This window comes from Rana temporaria, chromosome 4 (genome assembly GCF_905171775.1).
Source record: "Rana temporaria chromosome 4, aRanTem1.1, whole genome shotgun sequence".
NCBI lineage: Eukaryota > Metazoa > Chordata > Amphibia > Anura > Ranidae > Rana > Rana temporaria.
The window spans coordinates 20229029-20244771 of record NC_053492.1 but is presented as its reverse complement, the minus strand read 5'-3'; the positions used below and the strand labels follow the sequence as shown (position 1 = coordinate 20244771).

General features: G+C 43.8%; 1 protein-coding gene across 6 annotated transcripts in view; it reads left to right on the top strand.

Annotated features, from left to right (window-relative positions):
- The window catches only part of MSRA (methionine sulfoxide reductase A), a 460936-nt gene that overhangs the window by 113464 nt on the left and 331729 nt on the right, over positions 1-15743 (top strand). Inside the window, exon 1 of one of the 6 annotated variants that reach the window (XM_040348099.1) lies at positions 9656-9817. The exons of 4 other annotated variants lie outside the window; for them this stretch is intronic. The gene's annotated coding sequence lies outside the window, so the exon portion shown is untranslated. Of the gene's footprint in view, positions 1-9655; positions 9818-10535; positions 10829-15743 lie in introns of those variants that run through there. One more of the 6 variants, XM_040348097.1, reaches the window with a different exon arrangement.

Here is a 15743-nt window from a genome sequence, read left to right as displayed (position 1 = left end):
ATGTGCACCATTTAGGAGATATTCTCTGCATGGGCACTGCACTTTGATGGGTCCCTTCAGAGTGCTTTTTCGCATCTGTGACTTACCTTAAAACAAAACCCTCCAGCGGCGTGCTTTTACCGCTGACAGGGCTTCAATCTTCACCCGGTCTTTCTTATGGTTTCACTGGTTTGAATCGCTAAGCCACAATGATGTCGCTCATGTATATATTTGAGGAACCAAAAATCGCTCTTCTCTGAAGAACCACTCTTATGCCCCGTACACACGATCGGATTTTTCGTTGGAAAAACCCTTGGATGTTTTTTCCGACGGAATTCCGCTCAAGCTTGGCTTGCATACACATGGTCACACAAAATTTCTCTGATCTTTCGGCCGTCAAGAACGCGGTGACGTATAGCACTACGACAAGCTGAGAAAATGAAGTTCAATGCTTCCGAGGCATGTGTCGAATTGTTTCCAAGCACACATCGCCACAGACGATTTTAATTTTTCGAAAAATAGAGAACCTGCTCTCAATCTTTTGCTGGCGGAAATTTCGACAGCAAAATTCCGATGGAGCATACACACGGTCAGTATTTCCAACCAAAGGCTCACATCGGACTTTAGCTGCTGGAATTTCCGATCGTGTGTACGCGGCATTAGAAAAACACCTGAACTGTGGAGTGCAGAAGATAAAAGGCTCATGTTGCCTCTGGTCACCCTCCTCCAGTGGATATTTTCCCTATGTCTTGTTCTGCACCTTGTCCCGCCCCCCCAATTTGGAGGCCCTTATCTGGTATGGATCAGCCTGGCAACTAAGGCCCTGTACACACGATCAGTCCAAACTGATGAAAACGGACTGAAGGTCCGTTTCATCGGTTAACCGATGAAGCTGACTGATGGTCTGATGTGCCTACACACCATCAGTTCAAAAACCGATCGAGTCCAACGTGGTGACGTAAAACACAACGACGTGCTGAAAAAAATGAAGTTCAATGCTTCCAAGCATGCGTCGACTTGATTCTGAGCATGCGCGGGTTTGGAACCAATGCTTTTGCGTACTAACCATCGGTTTTGACCTATCGGTCAGGCGTCCATCGGTCCAATTTTAAAGCAAGTTCTCTGTTTTAGGATCGAAAGGACAAATGACCGATGGGGCACACACACGGTCGGTTTGGACCGATGAAATTGAACTTCAGTCCGTTTTCATCGGTTTGGACTGATCGTGTGTACAGGGCCTAAGCCATTTAGTGCTTTCTATATTACTTTGAAATTATTTCCTTATATACTGTATATTATAATGATCATGATTACTTTTCTACCTTTTGTTTAGATTGTGTTTTGTAACGCGGGGTGTATGTAGCCTGTTTGTATCTGGCTCTGATACTAGCCAGTGCCTCACCGCACGTCCCTGGTCCTAAGTTTGATATTCCTACTCCACATTTCACCAATGCACACTGTTCTCATTCTTGTGTGAAATATTGCCTATACTTCCCTTACCCTTCTCCTTTGTAGCATTTTATTACTAATGTATAGGAGGACTTGAATAATAAGACACAAGACAAAATAATCAAACTATATGAAGAATGTAGGAAAGCATTGGGGTATCAACCATAGGAAAAAAACTAGCTGAGTAGCTGAATGAACGGGCTGGCCTAGATCAAGGCTCCTTATCAAATCTGGGGATTGGTAGGCCATGACCAATTCCACCTCTTTGACCATTTCAACTGGGCATGTGTAGAATAGTACTTATGGGAGTCTCTCCGCACTTTTTTCCCTATTCGATGTTTAGCCCACTTTTACTATTTGCTAAAAAAAAAAAATATTGCAACAACCAGATGTTAACCACTTATGGACCACCCGCCGTCGTTTTACGTCGCTACTTTGAAGAGGAGTATCGTTGTCCTAGCTTACCGCGTGACGAATGTGCTATCTCCATTACAAATGCTAGTTTTACCAGAACGAGCGCTCCCATCTCATAACTTGCTTCTGAGCATGCACGTTTTTTTCCCGTCGTTAAAGCCTACACACGACCGTTTTTTACAACATGAAAAACTACGACGTGAAAAACTACGATAAAAATTAGATCATGTTCTAAATTTTTTATGCCCATTTTTCACAACGAGAAAAAAGCTCTGGAGCCCACACACGATCGTTTTTAATGACCGCAAATACGGTGTGAAAGAAAGTTTTGCAATAACCCCCATTTTATTTTCTAGGGTGTTCGAAAAAAATATATGAATGTTTGGGGCTTCTAAGTAATTTTCTAGCTAAGAAAAATTAGTTTTTAACTTGTAAACTACACATCTGAAAACGAGGTTCGGTCCTTAAGTGGTTAATAGGGTTGTCCCGATACCAGTATCGGTATCGGGACCGATACCGAGTATTTGCGGGAGTACTTGTACTCCCGCAAATACTCCCGATACCTAGAATACTTCCCCCCCCCCCCGCCGCCGCATCGGTTAAACGGCGTGCGGGAACATCACAGCTTTCATTTGAATAGCTGTAGTGTTCCCGCGCGTATAGACACTCCCCCTTGCTCGGGATTGGATGGGTGATCGTGATCTGTCCAATGCCGAGCAAGGGGGAGTGTCTATACGCGCGGGCAAAACAGCTATTCAAATGAATGCTGTGATTTTCTCCATGCGGCGGCGGCTTTCGGCGGCAAAGGTATGGGGAAAATGGCTGGAGGGACATGGCTGCATATGTGAGGGACATGGCTAGAGGGACATGGCTGCATATGTGAGGGACATGGCTAGAGGGACATGGCTGCATATGTGAGGGACATGGCTAGAGGGACATGGCTGCATATGTGAGGGACATGGCTAGAGGGACATGGCTGCATATGTGAGGGACATGGCTAGAGGGACATGGCTGCATATGTGAGGGACATGGCTAGAGGGACATGGCTGCATATGTGAGGGACATGACTAGAGGGACATGGCTGCATATGTGGGGGACATGGCTAGAGGGACATGGCTGCATATGTGGGGGACATGGCTGGGGGGACATGGCTGCATATGTGGGGGACATGGCTGCATTTGGGGACACATTTAAAAAAAGTATCGGTATTCGGTATCGGCGACTACTTGAAAAAAAGTATCGGTACTTGTACTCGGTCCTAAAAAAGTGGTATCGGGACAACCCTAGTGGTTAAACACAACAGCAGCTCCCCTTTCGCTTTTACATGTGCCAGCATACCTTTTTGTTCTATTGTAAGTGAACGACACTGGGAAGCCATATAAAATAATTATTCTCAAATTTTTTCAGGTGTCACAATAACCATAGAAGACGAAGAGCAATATGTATTTTTGTGTTACAATACTGCTATTTCTACATAACGTATGTCAAGGTCATTTGAAGGAAATGTTTTATTCGCCGCTGTTTAACGTAAGAACAAAACGTTGCCTGGTACTTCTTCTCTTGAATGGATCAGATTCTTATACCAGTCCATGTATATAGAAATAATGGCTGTGTTTGCTTTTATCACATAACCTATTACTACTTCTCCTTGTGTTAACAAAAGTCTAACTCCAGGCAAACAGCGGAATACAACTTTGTATCCTTCGGCGCTTTCAGGAGAACCGAGATAATGTTTGCTATGAGTGCAAAGGTGTATTGTTACAATGTAATCACCTTACAATGTACTCGGTTACAACTTTAACAATTGCTACATTCAAGTAAAACAGTGATTGCGTGTGATATATATTCACTACCAGACTGGTTTAAAAAAAAAAAAAAAAAGCTCATACTGTGAAAACATTATTTTAATATGCGTAAATATTTTTTTGGAATAATCAAAAAAAGAAAAAACTCCCTCCCCATAAATATATAGGGCTAGATTCACGTAGAATCGCGTAACTTTGTGCGGGCGTAACGTATCCTATTTACGTTACGCCTCCGCAACTTTTACAGGCAAGTGCCGTATTCTCAAAAAAGAGTTGCAGCAGCGTAGCGTAAATAGGCCGGCGTAAGCCCACCTAATTCAAATTGTGAAGAGGTGGGCGTGTGTTATGTAAAACAGACTTGACCCGACGTGATTGACGTTTTTCCGCCATCTGTGGAATTTCCCAGTGTGCATTGCTCCAAAGTACGCCGCAAGGACGTCATTGGTTTCGACGTGAACATAAATGACGTCCAGCCCCATTCACGGACGACTTACGCAAACGACGTAACTTTTTCAAATTTCGACACGGGAACGACGGCCATAATTAACATTAGTACGCCGCACTTACGCCACCATATAGCAGGGGTAACTATACGCCGGGAAAAGCCTAACGTAAACGGCGTAACTGTACTGCGTCGGTCGTACGTTCGTGAATTCGCGTATCTAGCTGATTTACATATTTAGACGCGTAAATCAGCGTACACGATCCGACGGCGTAAGAGACTTACACCTGTCGGATCTAATAGATATCTATGCGTAACTGATTCTAAGAATCAGGCACATAGATACGACCGGCCGGACGCAGAGATACGACGGCGTATCTGGAGATACGCTGTTGTATCTCCTCTAAGAATCTGGCCCATACTGTATATACTCGAGTATAAGCCGAGGCACCTAATTTTACCACAAAAAAATGGGAAAACTTATTGACTCGAGTAAATGCCTAGGGTGTCCAACTGCATGCCTCACTGTGCCTCACTTTGCCTCACTGTGTCCATGCCTCACTGTGCCTCACTGTGTCCATGACTAGACTTACGTTTAACATGGGAGTATATGGAAGGGGTGCCTGGTTTGAAAAATCGGTGCTCCCCAGCCGTAGGTCCCCAAGACAGAAAACTTTGCAGACTTGTAGAGGAGAAATGGGGCTACATGTGTGCCAAGTTTCAGGTCCAGGAGACCTACTGCCGGCCGGGACCGGATCCCCAAAGTTACCGGAGAAATTACCGTGTAAAAATCGGTGCTCCCTGGCCGTAGATCCCTCGGTCAACTAACTTTGCACACTTGTAGAGGAAGAGTGGGGCTATAGGTGTGCCAAGTTTGGGGTCCGGGTCCCCAAAGTCCCGGAGATCAAGCGCAAAAAGGTGACTCGAGTATAAGCCAAGGGGGGAATTTTCAACACAAAAAAATGTGCTGAAAAACTCGGCTTATACTCGAGTATATATGGTACCTTGTAGAGGAGAACTGGGGCTACATGTGTGACAAGTTTCGGGTCCAGGGGACCTACAGCTGGCCAGTACTGGATCCCCAAAGTTACCAGAGAAATTACCGTTTAACATGGGGGTCTATGGAAGGGGTGCCCGGATTTGAAAAATCAGTGCTCCCCTGCCGTAGGTCCCCCGGACAACAAACTTTGCACACTTGTAGAGTATATGTGTCATTATTTCTCTAGCTACATACTTGTTCCATGTTCCAAGGATCAGAATTAACATATGGTATATACATGATATAAAAAAGAATCCTGTGTAAATGTAGATGGCACCTCCAGGGGACATCAAAAAAGCTCTTTGATATGGATACCATGGTCGCCTGTCCTAGTCTGCCCTTTCCTGTGCTTGGCTATTAGTTAGTGAGGCTGCCCATCATAGTGATGCACCAATTGTAAAGCAAAGAATGCAGAAAGGGTGGGCCAGAACCCCCTTATCAGAGCACCCCTCTAATTTCTTGGGTCTTGCAAAAATCTGAAAGTATGAGCAGGAACCTATGGGTGCCAGCTTTAGAAGGCACCATAAAATAAGTTGAGTTGATGAATCATAGCCTGTAGAGATTTTTAAGGAACCCAGGAACCACACTTCCACTAGGAACAATAAAAAAATCAGAGCACCCCAATTTTTTTCTTCGGTCTTGTTTAGGTCTCATAAAGCTAAGAGTGTGAGCAGGAGCCTTTACCCCTTAGATCACAGGTGTCAAACAAAAGGCCCGCGGGCCATTTCATGTGGCCCTCATACCTCTCATGCAGCTGCAGGAGAGCTCCAGACCCTTACTTTCTGCTTTCAAGCACTGCATCCAGCTTCTTCCCAGCAGCAGCATAAGGAAAGGGGGTTGCACTGTGAGGGCAATCATAATGCTGATTCGGCCCACAATGAAATTGAGTTTGACACCCCTGGCTTAGATGGAGCGAGCAGTAGCCTTTACTCCTTTACCAACTTTAGATGGCACCATAAAAGAAGTCGAGTTGAAGAACCATAGCCAGTAGAGATTTTTAGGGAACCACACTTACTCACACTTAGGAACAACAGAAAAAGCTCCAAAAATTGGTTTAGCTACGTGTCCTGGCCCACCCTTCCCTATGCTTAGCTATTTGTTAGTGAGGCTTTCCATCATAGTGATGGTCCATTCATAAAGCATGGAATGCAGAAAAGATGGGTCAGAGCCAGCAACAACATGGACTGACTGCCATCTCCTCATCAGAGCACCCCAATATTTTCTTAGGTCTTGCAAAAAGCTGAAAGTTCGAGCAGGAACCTATGGGTGTCAACTGGAGATGGCACGATAAGAGAAGTTGAGTTGATTGATGAGCCATAGTCAGTAGAGATGTTTTAGTCAACCAAAACCATGTTTCCTCTAAGAACAATAGAAAAAGCTCCAAAAAGTTGTTTAGCTGCATGTCCTGACCCGCCCTTTCTTGTGCTTGGCTGTTGGCTAGTGAGGCTACCCATCATAGTGATGGTCCAATCATAAAACATGGAATGCAGAAAGGATGAGACAGAGCCAGCAACAACATGGACCGACTGCCATTTCCTCATCAGAGCACCCCAATATTTTCTTGGGTCTTGCAAAAAGCTAAAAGTGAGAGCAGGAGCCAATGGGTGTCAACTGGAGATGGCAGCATAAGAGAAGTTGAGGTGATCAGCCATAGCCAGTAGAGATTTTAAAGGAATCCAGGAACCACACTTTCTACTAAGAACAATAGAAAAAGCTCAAAAAAGCTTTTTAGCTGCATGTCCTTGCCCGCCCCTCCTATGCTTGGCTATTGATTAGTGAGGCCACCCATTATAGTGATGGGCCACTTGTAAAGCATGGAATGCAGAAAGGGTGGGCCAGAGCCAGCAACAACATGGACCGACTGTCATTTCCTCATCAGAGCGCCCCACTATTTTCTTAGGTCTTGCAAAAAGCTTATAGTGTGAGCAGGAACAGTGACAATGTTATATAATGACAATACACTTTATATACGTAATAAAGGTTCAAACAAGGTGCTCCAATAGTGAATCAATATGGAAGGACACTGGAGAAATCACTTGGTGCTTCTGTCCAGAAAATATTGCTATAGTCTCCGTTCCCAGTCAATGTATTGTATGGGTAAACGCGTCGGGTGGAGCACTTGTTCTTGACGTCACCACGTACCAGCTAGCTGGCTTGAGCCGTTTAAATGTTTAAGTATTGTTCACCATCTTTTTTGGATGTCAGTGCCTAAGAGGTTTTCAATCAATTTTTAACCGGAGTACTGCACCATGAAGCCTCTCTGTTCTATCACCTGATATATCCTATTGCTGGAGATTTCCTGGATAAGGGTATCGCTGTAGCTGCAGGACAACAATGCCGCTGGAGAGCTTGCTACATTACAAGGATCTCTGTACTGGATGAACCCGTGAAGTAGTATCCCTGATCCGAGTGATCCCTTGATGAGCGTGTTTGATCTCTATAATCTGAGATCCAGTGAATCTGGTAAGAGGCGTTGTTAGTTTTATTTTCTGGATAGAAGCACCAAGTGATTTCTCCAGTGTCCTTCAATAGTGATTCACTATTGGAGCACTTTGTTTGGACTTTTATTGCGTTTATAAAGTGTATTGTCATTACATACCATTGCCCGCTTTCCCTTTTGTATCAAGGGAGTTGTTCTATATATTGTTTGGTTGCGCACTTTTTTCTTTATATCAGGAGTTTTAGGAAACCAGGAACCATGCTTCTACTAAGAACAATAGAAAAAGCTCCAAAAAGTTGTATAGCTACATATCCTTGGCCGCTTCCTCCTGTGCTTGGCTATTGGTTAGTAAGGCTGCCCAACATAGTGATAGGCCAATTGTAAAGCATGGAATGCAGAAAGGATGGGCCAAAGCCAACAACAACATCGACCAACTGCCATTTCCTCATCAGAGCACCCCATTATTTTCTTGGTTCTTGCAAAAAGCTGAAAGTGCAAGCAGGAACCTATGGGTGCCAACTCAAGATGGCACCATAAGAGAAGTAGAGACGATGAGCTGTAGCCAGTAGAGATTTTTAAGGAACCAGGAACCATGCTTCCGCTAAGAATAATTTAAAAAAAAAGCTCCAAAAAGTTGTATAGCAACATATCCGTGGCCGCTTCCTCCTGTGCTTGGCTATTGGTTAGTAAGGCTGCCCAACATAGTGATAGGCCAATTGTAAAGCATGGAATGCAGAAAGGATAGGCCAAAGCCAGCAACAACATGGACCAACTGCCATTTCCTCATCAGAGCACCCCATTATTTTCTTGGTTCTTGCAAAAAGCTGAAAGTGCAAGCAGGAACCTATGGGTGCCAAATTGAGATAGCACCATAATCGAAGTTGAGATGATGAGCCGTAGCCAGTAGAGATTATTACGGAACCAGGAACCATGCTTCCGCTAAGATCAATAAAAAAAAGCTCCAAAAAGTTGTATAGCTGGATATCCTTGGGCGCTTCCTCCTGTGCTTGGCTATTGGTTAGTAAGGCTGCCCAACATAGTGATAGGCCAATTGTAAAGCATGGAATGCAGAAAGGATGGGCCAAAGCCAGCAACAACATGGACCAACTGCCATTTCCTCATCAGAGCACACCATTATTTTCTTGGTTCTTGCAAAAAGCTGAAAGTGCAAGCAGGAACCTATGGGTGCCAACTTGCGATGGCACCATACGAGAAGTAGAGATGATGAGCTGTAGCCAGTAGAGATTTTTAAGGAACCAGGAACCATGCTTCCGCTAAGAATAATTAAAAAAAAAAAGCTCCAAAAAGTTGTATAGCTGCATATCCTTGGCCGTCTCCTCATGTGCTTGGCTATTGGTTAGTAAGGCTGCCCAACACAGTGTTGGGCCAATCGTAAAGCATGGAATGCAGAAAGGATGGGCCAGAGCCAGCAACAACATGGACCAACTGCCATTTCCTCATCAGAGCACCCCAATATTTTCTTGGGTCTTGCAAAAAGCAGAAAGTGCAAGCAGGAACCTATGGGTGCCAACTTGAGAGGGCACCATAATCGAAGTGGAGATGATGAGCCAATGCCGGTAGAGATTTTTAAGGAACCAGAAACCATGCTTCAGCTAAGAACAATGGAGAAAGCTACAAAAAGTTTTTTGGCTGCTGTAATTTTTAAGGTTTGCCAATGTAGACTCCAGAGGTTTATCCAGCTCTGATATGTATTCTGGCACATTTATACGATATGGTTAATTAATGTGTTTGTCCAAGTCACCATAATACGTTACCCGGCATAGGGGTACTGATAATGTACGTTCCAGTTGTGCTCTTGTATTGTTTTCGTATGCCAAAAAAAAAAAAACCGCCAGACATCTCTACGAAGACAGCAACCCGGTACTTCTCGCTAATTAAAACTCAAAGACCCCCCTCCAAATATTAAAACGCCCCCCATGATTCTCTGCAGCTCATCCATGAAAGATTTTTTTTTCGAAGTATATGGCACTTGTTAAAGTTAAACACACTCATGCACACCCCTCTCTGTCTCTCCTCCTCCTCCCCCAAAAGATTTTTTGGCTTACAGCAGGTTGTGTCGCATGCGGACATTTGCAGACACAGAACAGATTTCTTATCACTGAATAACAAATGGCTCCAAAACACGACCATCCTGGCTTATTGAAAAAAAAATATATATATATTTGGCCTCCGCGACACATCCGCGTCCCCCCTCGACGAGAATCAGGTGTTATTTTGGCTGGCGAGAGGTTTGTCAATACCAGATTTGGTTAACTGATTCTCATTTTCCATTCGTCATCCTTCTTTTTTTTTTTTTTTTGTTAACTTGTTTCTTTTTTATCCTTTGTGTTTTTTTTTTTTTTGCTTTTTTTTTTCCTCCTTTCTTTTAATATATGAACTGATCCGCAAAGGGCATCTTTTTTGGAGACAAGGACTTGAAGCAGGCTGGCACATCCTGGAGCCTCGCCAAGCCTGCTTGGGATTTGGGAAGATTGCCATGCTGGGAGAGGAGAAGGAGAGTGTTCAGAGAAGAGGGGGGGAAAAAGGCAAGACTTGGCAGTGCTCAGTCAAATCAGTTTCTTTTGTCTGCCTTCTCGGCTTGAGCTTCAGGAAACAAAATCGTTCTGGGATAAAAAAGAAGAAAAAAAAAAAATCTGAACTTTTTTTTTTTTTGTTGTTCCGCAAACTTAGAAGCTTTTGTTGTCCATTCTTATCCCTTCCGGACTTTTTTTCTAAATCGACACATAATATTCCCTATTCGCCATAGTTCGTAAAAAAAAAAAAAAATTAGTTTGTAAATAATTCTTGCAAGCGGCAATTTGTCTGGAGGGACAGCTTTTTTTTTTTTTTTTTTACTTTGAACAGCTTTATTTACAAAAAAATTAATCCGATGTCGCTGGACAGACTTTTTTTTTTTTTAAAGAAGAGATTTCTTTTTTTTTATTTATCACAAAAATTTTTTTTTTTGATCTGGCTTGAGGGACGCTAGCGGATCGCAAAGGCCTTCTGTAATTTTTATTTTATTTATTTTACGGATAAAATCGTTCTAATGAAGTGTCTCAGTTGAGTTTGATCCTCAAAAAAATGCGCCTGGAAAGTAAAGTTCTCTCTCTTTTTTTTTTTTTTTTCTAACTCTGGAAGCAACAGTTTCCTCTTGGAGCTGCTGTCGGTATCACTGCCTTCTCATCCTGCAATAAGTGACAAGGCAGACTGGGAGAATGAAAGACATTCTTACAGCACCTGAAGGGCAATCGTGAACCGTGAGCATTGGCACTTTGTGTGTTTTTTTTTTCATTATCTTAATGTTTATTTTTTTTGTTACTAAATGTAAATTTTTATTTATTTTGCACCAGACTCATTAGAATAGAAAGATGTGAAATTGTGCTTCTATTTTTTTTTTTTTTATGTTTTATTTCAATGCTTTGGTTTCTGTTTCAAAAATTACAATGTTGCCTTTTTTGTTGTTGTTCATAATGCATAGAAAGAAACTTTGGGCCTTATCAAATTACGAAGTGATGTTGTTTGTTGTTGGCGACTTTTGGGAATGGTGCCATTGGTGTAGAGGTGACTCTTCTGTTATGTCACGTAGTTTGGTGAAAGTAAAATGTGGCATATTTCAAGGGATAGTCATGAATTTAGACATTTTAAATATAAGGAAGGACACTGTAGGTGGTAAACTGGTAAAAACCAACAAGTTGCAAAAGTATTGGTGGTCTATTAATTATACTAACCATACACTATCTGCTGTAAACTGTTAAAAAACAATATGTTGTTACTGGACTTTTGCCCCGTACACACGATCGGAAATTCCGACAAGAAAACCGTGGATTTTTTTTTTCGATCAAATGTTGGCTCAAACTTGTGTTGCATACACACAGTAACACAAATGTTGTCGGAAATTACGACGCGGTGACGTACAACATGTACGACGAGCCGAGAAAAATAAAGTTCCATAGCCTGAACCTTTAGATTCAGAGCATGCACGTTTTTTCTCCTTCAGAATTGCATACAGACGACCGTAATTTCGGACAAGAACTTTTCTTGTCGGAAAAATTGAGAACCAGCTCTCAAATTTTTGTTGGCGGAAATTCCGACAGAAAAAGTCAGATGGAGCCTACACACGGTCGGAATTTCTGACCAAAAGCTCACATCAAACTTTTATTGTCGGAAATTCCGACCGTGTTGCTCTTTGCATTTTGATTGATTAGGTGTTAAAACTTCTGTAGTAGCTTCACTTTACTGTTCATAGACTGGATTGTGTATGTGTGCGACCTCAGGTGTCCTTGACTTTCGTTTTCTACTTTTCTCCACTGTAGGACTAGAGCACAGTTTTTCAGATATTTTGGGGGTTTTAGAAGTATGTATTGAGACCTGTTCTTGGCACAAAGATTGTAGGAGACCTTTTTTTCCTGTAAATATACCTCCTGGTATATTAACTTAAAGAAATATCTGAGCCATTTTTACGTTTTGGAAAGCTTGCCAGGTTTTTATTGCTGTCTAATCAGGAATATATTTTCGTCACTTCCTGTTTTGAGTATCACCAACAAGGGCCTGAGATGGCAATAAAAGCCTACCTTTCAGAATGCTATACTGGGTCCACATTGGAGACATCTCCTCCCACTTCCTGTCTCAGTGACCACCATTTCCGGGATAAGAAGAGAGATAAATATTATCACAGACAACAATAAATGAGTCTTGACCAAGGGTCAGCCTCCTTTTCCACATTAGGTGTGACTTTACAATCATTATACAACTGGCATGCCAGTGAACAGTAGTGCGCTGTAGACCTCAGATCATCTCAAATTCCTTCAGCGTCAGACCTCATTTCTCCAACTTCACACCTCAATTCACCCAATTTCTGCACCTTCACAACTCAGATCAGTCCCAATACCTGCATCTTCACACCTCAAATCAGTCCCAATTCCTGCATCTTACCGCTTTAGATCAGCCTCAATTCCTGAACTTTTAGCCCCTGAGAAGCCCCAGTTCCTACACTTTCACGCCTCTGATCAGATCACAACTCCGCCTCAGATCAGCCCCAATTCCGGCACCTTCACACCTCAGATCACCCCAATTTCTGCATTTTCACACCTCAGAACAGCCCCAATTCCTGCACCTTCACACCTCAGATTAGCTCCAATTCCTGCACCTTCAGACATCAGATCAGCCCCAATTCCAGCACCTTCACACCTCAGATCACCCCAATTCCTGCACCTTCAGACATCAGATCAGCCCCAATTCCTGCACCTTCAGACATCAGATCAGCCCCAATTCCTGCACCTTCAGACATCAGATCAGCCCCAATTCCGGCACCTTCACACCTCAGATCACCCCCAATTCCCACACCTTCATACCTCAGAACAGCCCCAATTCCTGCACCTTCACACCTCAGATTAGCCCCAATTCCTGCACCTTCGCACCTCAGAACAGCCCCAATTCCTGCACCTTCACACCTCAGATCACCCCAATTCCTGTACGTACGCACCTCCGATCACCCAATTTCTGCACCTTCATACCTCAGATCAGCCCCAATTCCTGCAGATTTATACCTCAGATCAGTCCTAGTTCCTGCACCTTCACCCCTCAGATCAGCCCCAAATTCTTGTACCTTTACACCTCAGATCACACAATTCCTGCACCTTCACACCTCAGATAACCCTAATTTCTGCACCTTCAGACTTCAGATCAGCCCCAATTCCTGCACCATCACACCTCAGATGACCCCAATTTCTGCACCTTTACACCTCAGCTCCAATTCCTGCACCTTCTGACCTAATATCAGAACCAGATCCCACACCTTCACACCTCAGATCAACCCCCATTCCTGCACCTTCATACCTCAGATCAGTCCCAGTTCCTTCACTTTAACGCCTCAGATCACCCCAATTCCTGTACGTACGCACCTCAGATCACCCCATTTCTGCACCTTCATACCTCAGATCAGCCCCAATTCCTGCAGATTTATACCTCAGATCAGTCCCAGTTTCTGCATTTTTACACCTCAGATCACCCCAAATTCTTATACCTCTACACCCCAGATCACACAATTTCTACACCTTCACACCTCAGATCATCCCAATTCCTGCACCTCCACACCTCAGATCAGCCTCAATTCCTGTACCTTCACACCTCAGATCAGCCCCAATTCCTGCACTTTCACACCTCAGATCACCCCCAATTCCTGCAGCATCAGACTTCAGATGAGTCCTGATTTCTCCACCTTCACACCTCAGGTCATCTTCAATTCTTGCACCTTCAGACATCAGATCAGCCGCAGTTCCTGCACCTTCGCACCGGAGATCAGAGATAAATTATATCACAGATGACAATAGATGAGTCTTGACCAAGGGTCAGCCAACTTTTCCACATTAGGTATGACTCATTAGGCATGCCAGTGAAAACCTCAGAACACCTAAAGACCTCAGATCAGCCCCAATTTCTGCAGCATCAGACTTCAGATGAGTCCTGATTTCTCCACCTTCACACCTCAGATGACCCAATTTCTGTACCTTCAGACGTCAGACAACCCCAATTCCTACACCTACATACCTCAGATCAGTCCTAGTTCCTGCACTTTCACACCTCAGATCAGCCCCAAATTCCTGCACCTTCACACCTCAGATCAGCCCCAAATTCCTGCACCTTCACACCTCAGATGACCCCAATTTCTGCACCTTCACACTCCAAATCAGCCCCAATTACTGAACTTTTAGCCCCTGAGAAGCCCCAACTCTTGCTCCTTCACACCTCAGATCAGTCCCAATTCCCTCACCACCACGCCTCAGATCAACCCTATTTTCTGCACCTTCAGATTTCAGATCAGCCCTAGTTCCTGCACCTTAATACCTGAGATCAGCCCCAATTCCTGAACATTCACACCTCAGATCACCTCCTAGTCCTGCACATTGACACCTCAGATCACCCCAATTCCTGCAAGTTTACACCTCTGATCACCGCAACTCCTACACCTTTACAGCTCATATAACCCTAGTTCCTGCACCATCATACCTCAGATCAGAGCAATTCCTGCACCTTTACACCTCAGATCAAACCAGGTCCTGCACCTTTAGACCTCAGAGCAGTCCCAATTCCTACACTTTCACACCTCAGATTAGCCCCAATTCTTGCACCATCCCACCTCAGATCAACTCCAATTCCTGTACCTTCATCAGCTCAATTGTTGCACCTTAAGACCTCAGATCACCCCAATTCCTGCACATTCATATCTCAGATCACCCCAATTCCTGCACATTCATATCTCAGATCACCCCAATTCTTGCACATTTATATCTCAGATCACCTAATTCCTTCACTTTCACACCCCAGATTACCCTAATTCCACACCTTCACACTTCAGATCCTGCACCATCATAAGGGTAAGGTTCTACTTTCATACTTGCTGAAGCTGGTGGTTCCACTAGTAGCAGTAAGGAGAGAGTCAGACAGGCTTCTTTATGCAATGTATGCAGCTGCAGACAGGCCTACAAAGATACTGGGCCCAGATGGGCAGGACAGGCATTGTAATTGACAGCCGGATGAGCTGTGAGTTACAGCATATGACAGAAGCACTGTATATGTAGGTGAAAGATCCTTGCGGGTGCCAATGAAAATTAAATTGCTTGCTTGTTGGCATGTCTTAGTTTGCCTATACCATTTCTAGACCATCCCCACCATACTTTGAAGGAAATTGTCAGAAGTTCCACTTTTTTCCAGTTTCTGCAATGGTCTGTGAAATTCAATAGACACAAGGGAAATTAGGTGATTGGCAGAGTTCCAGAGCTGGAGAGTTCAAGGCTTCCTTGGTCCTGGCCATGGAAAAAAATGGGTAATTGAGGCCACACAAAACAAGATTTGTGTACAGCTTCAGGTACGTATAGATAGCCTTGTGGTTTGCCACCGTGAAGCAGATCTCCAGACTAAAAGTCAGGTGTATATTTACCTTAATGGGATGCATGGCCCAGTGCCTAGGGCAGCAGGGATAGTGATGAAACTGGGCCTCAACTGTGATGGCCATTTTCCTAAATTCAGCAAGAGAATTGGAGGGGATGCCAGGGGTCAGACGACTTCTTGAAGAGACATTGTTGCTTTGGCCGTTTGGCCCCCTTACCCTTGACCCCTTACCCTTGACCTTCTAATACTCGCCTCTACAGTGATCCCTTGATGTTCTTTCGTCCA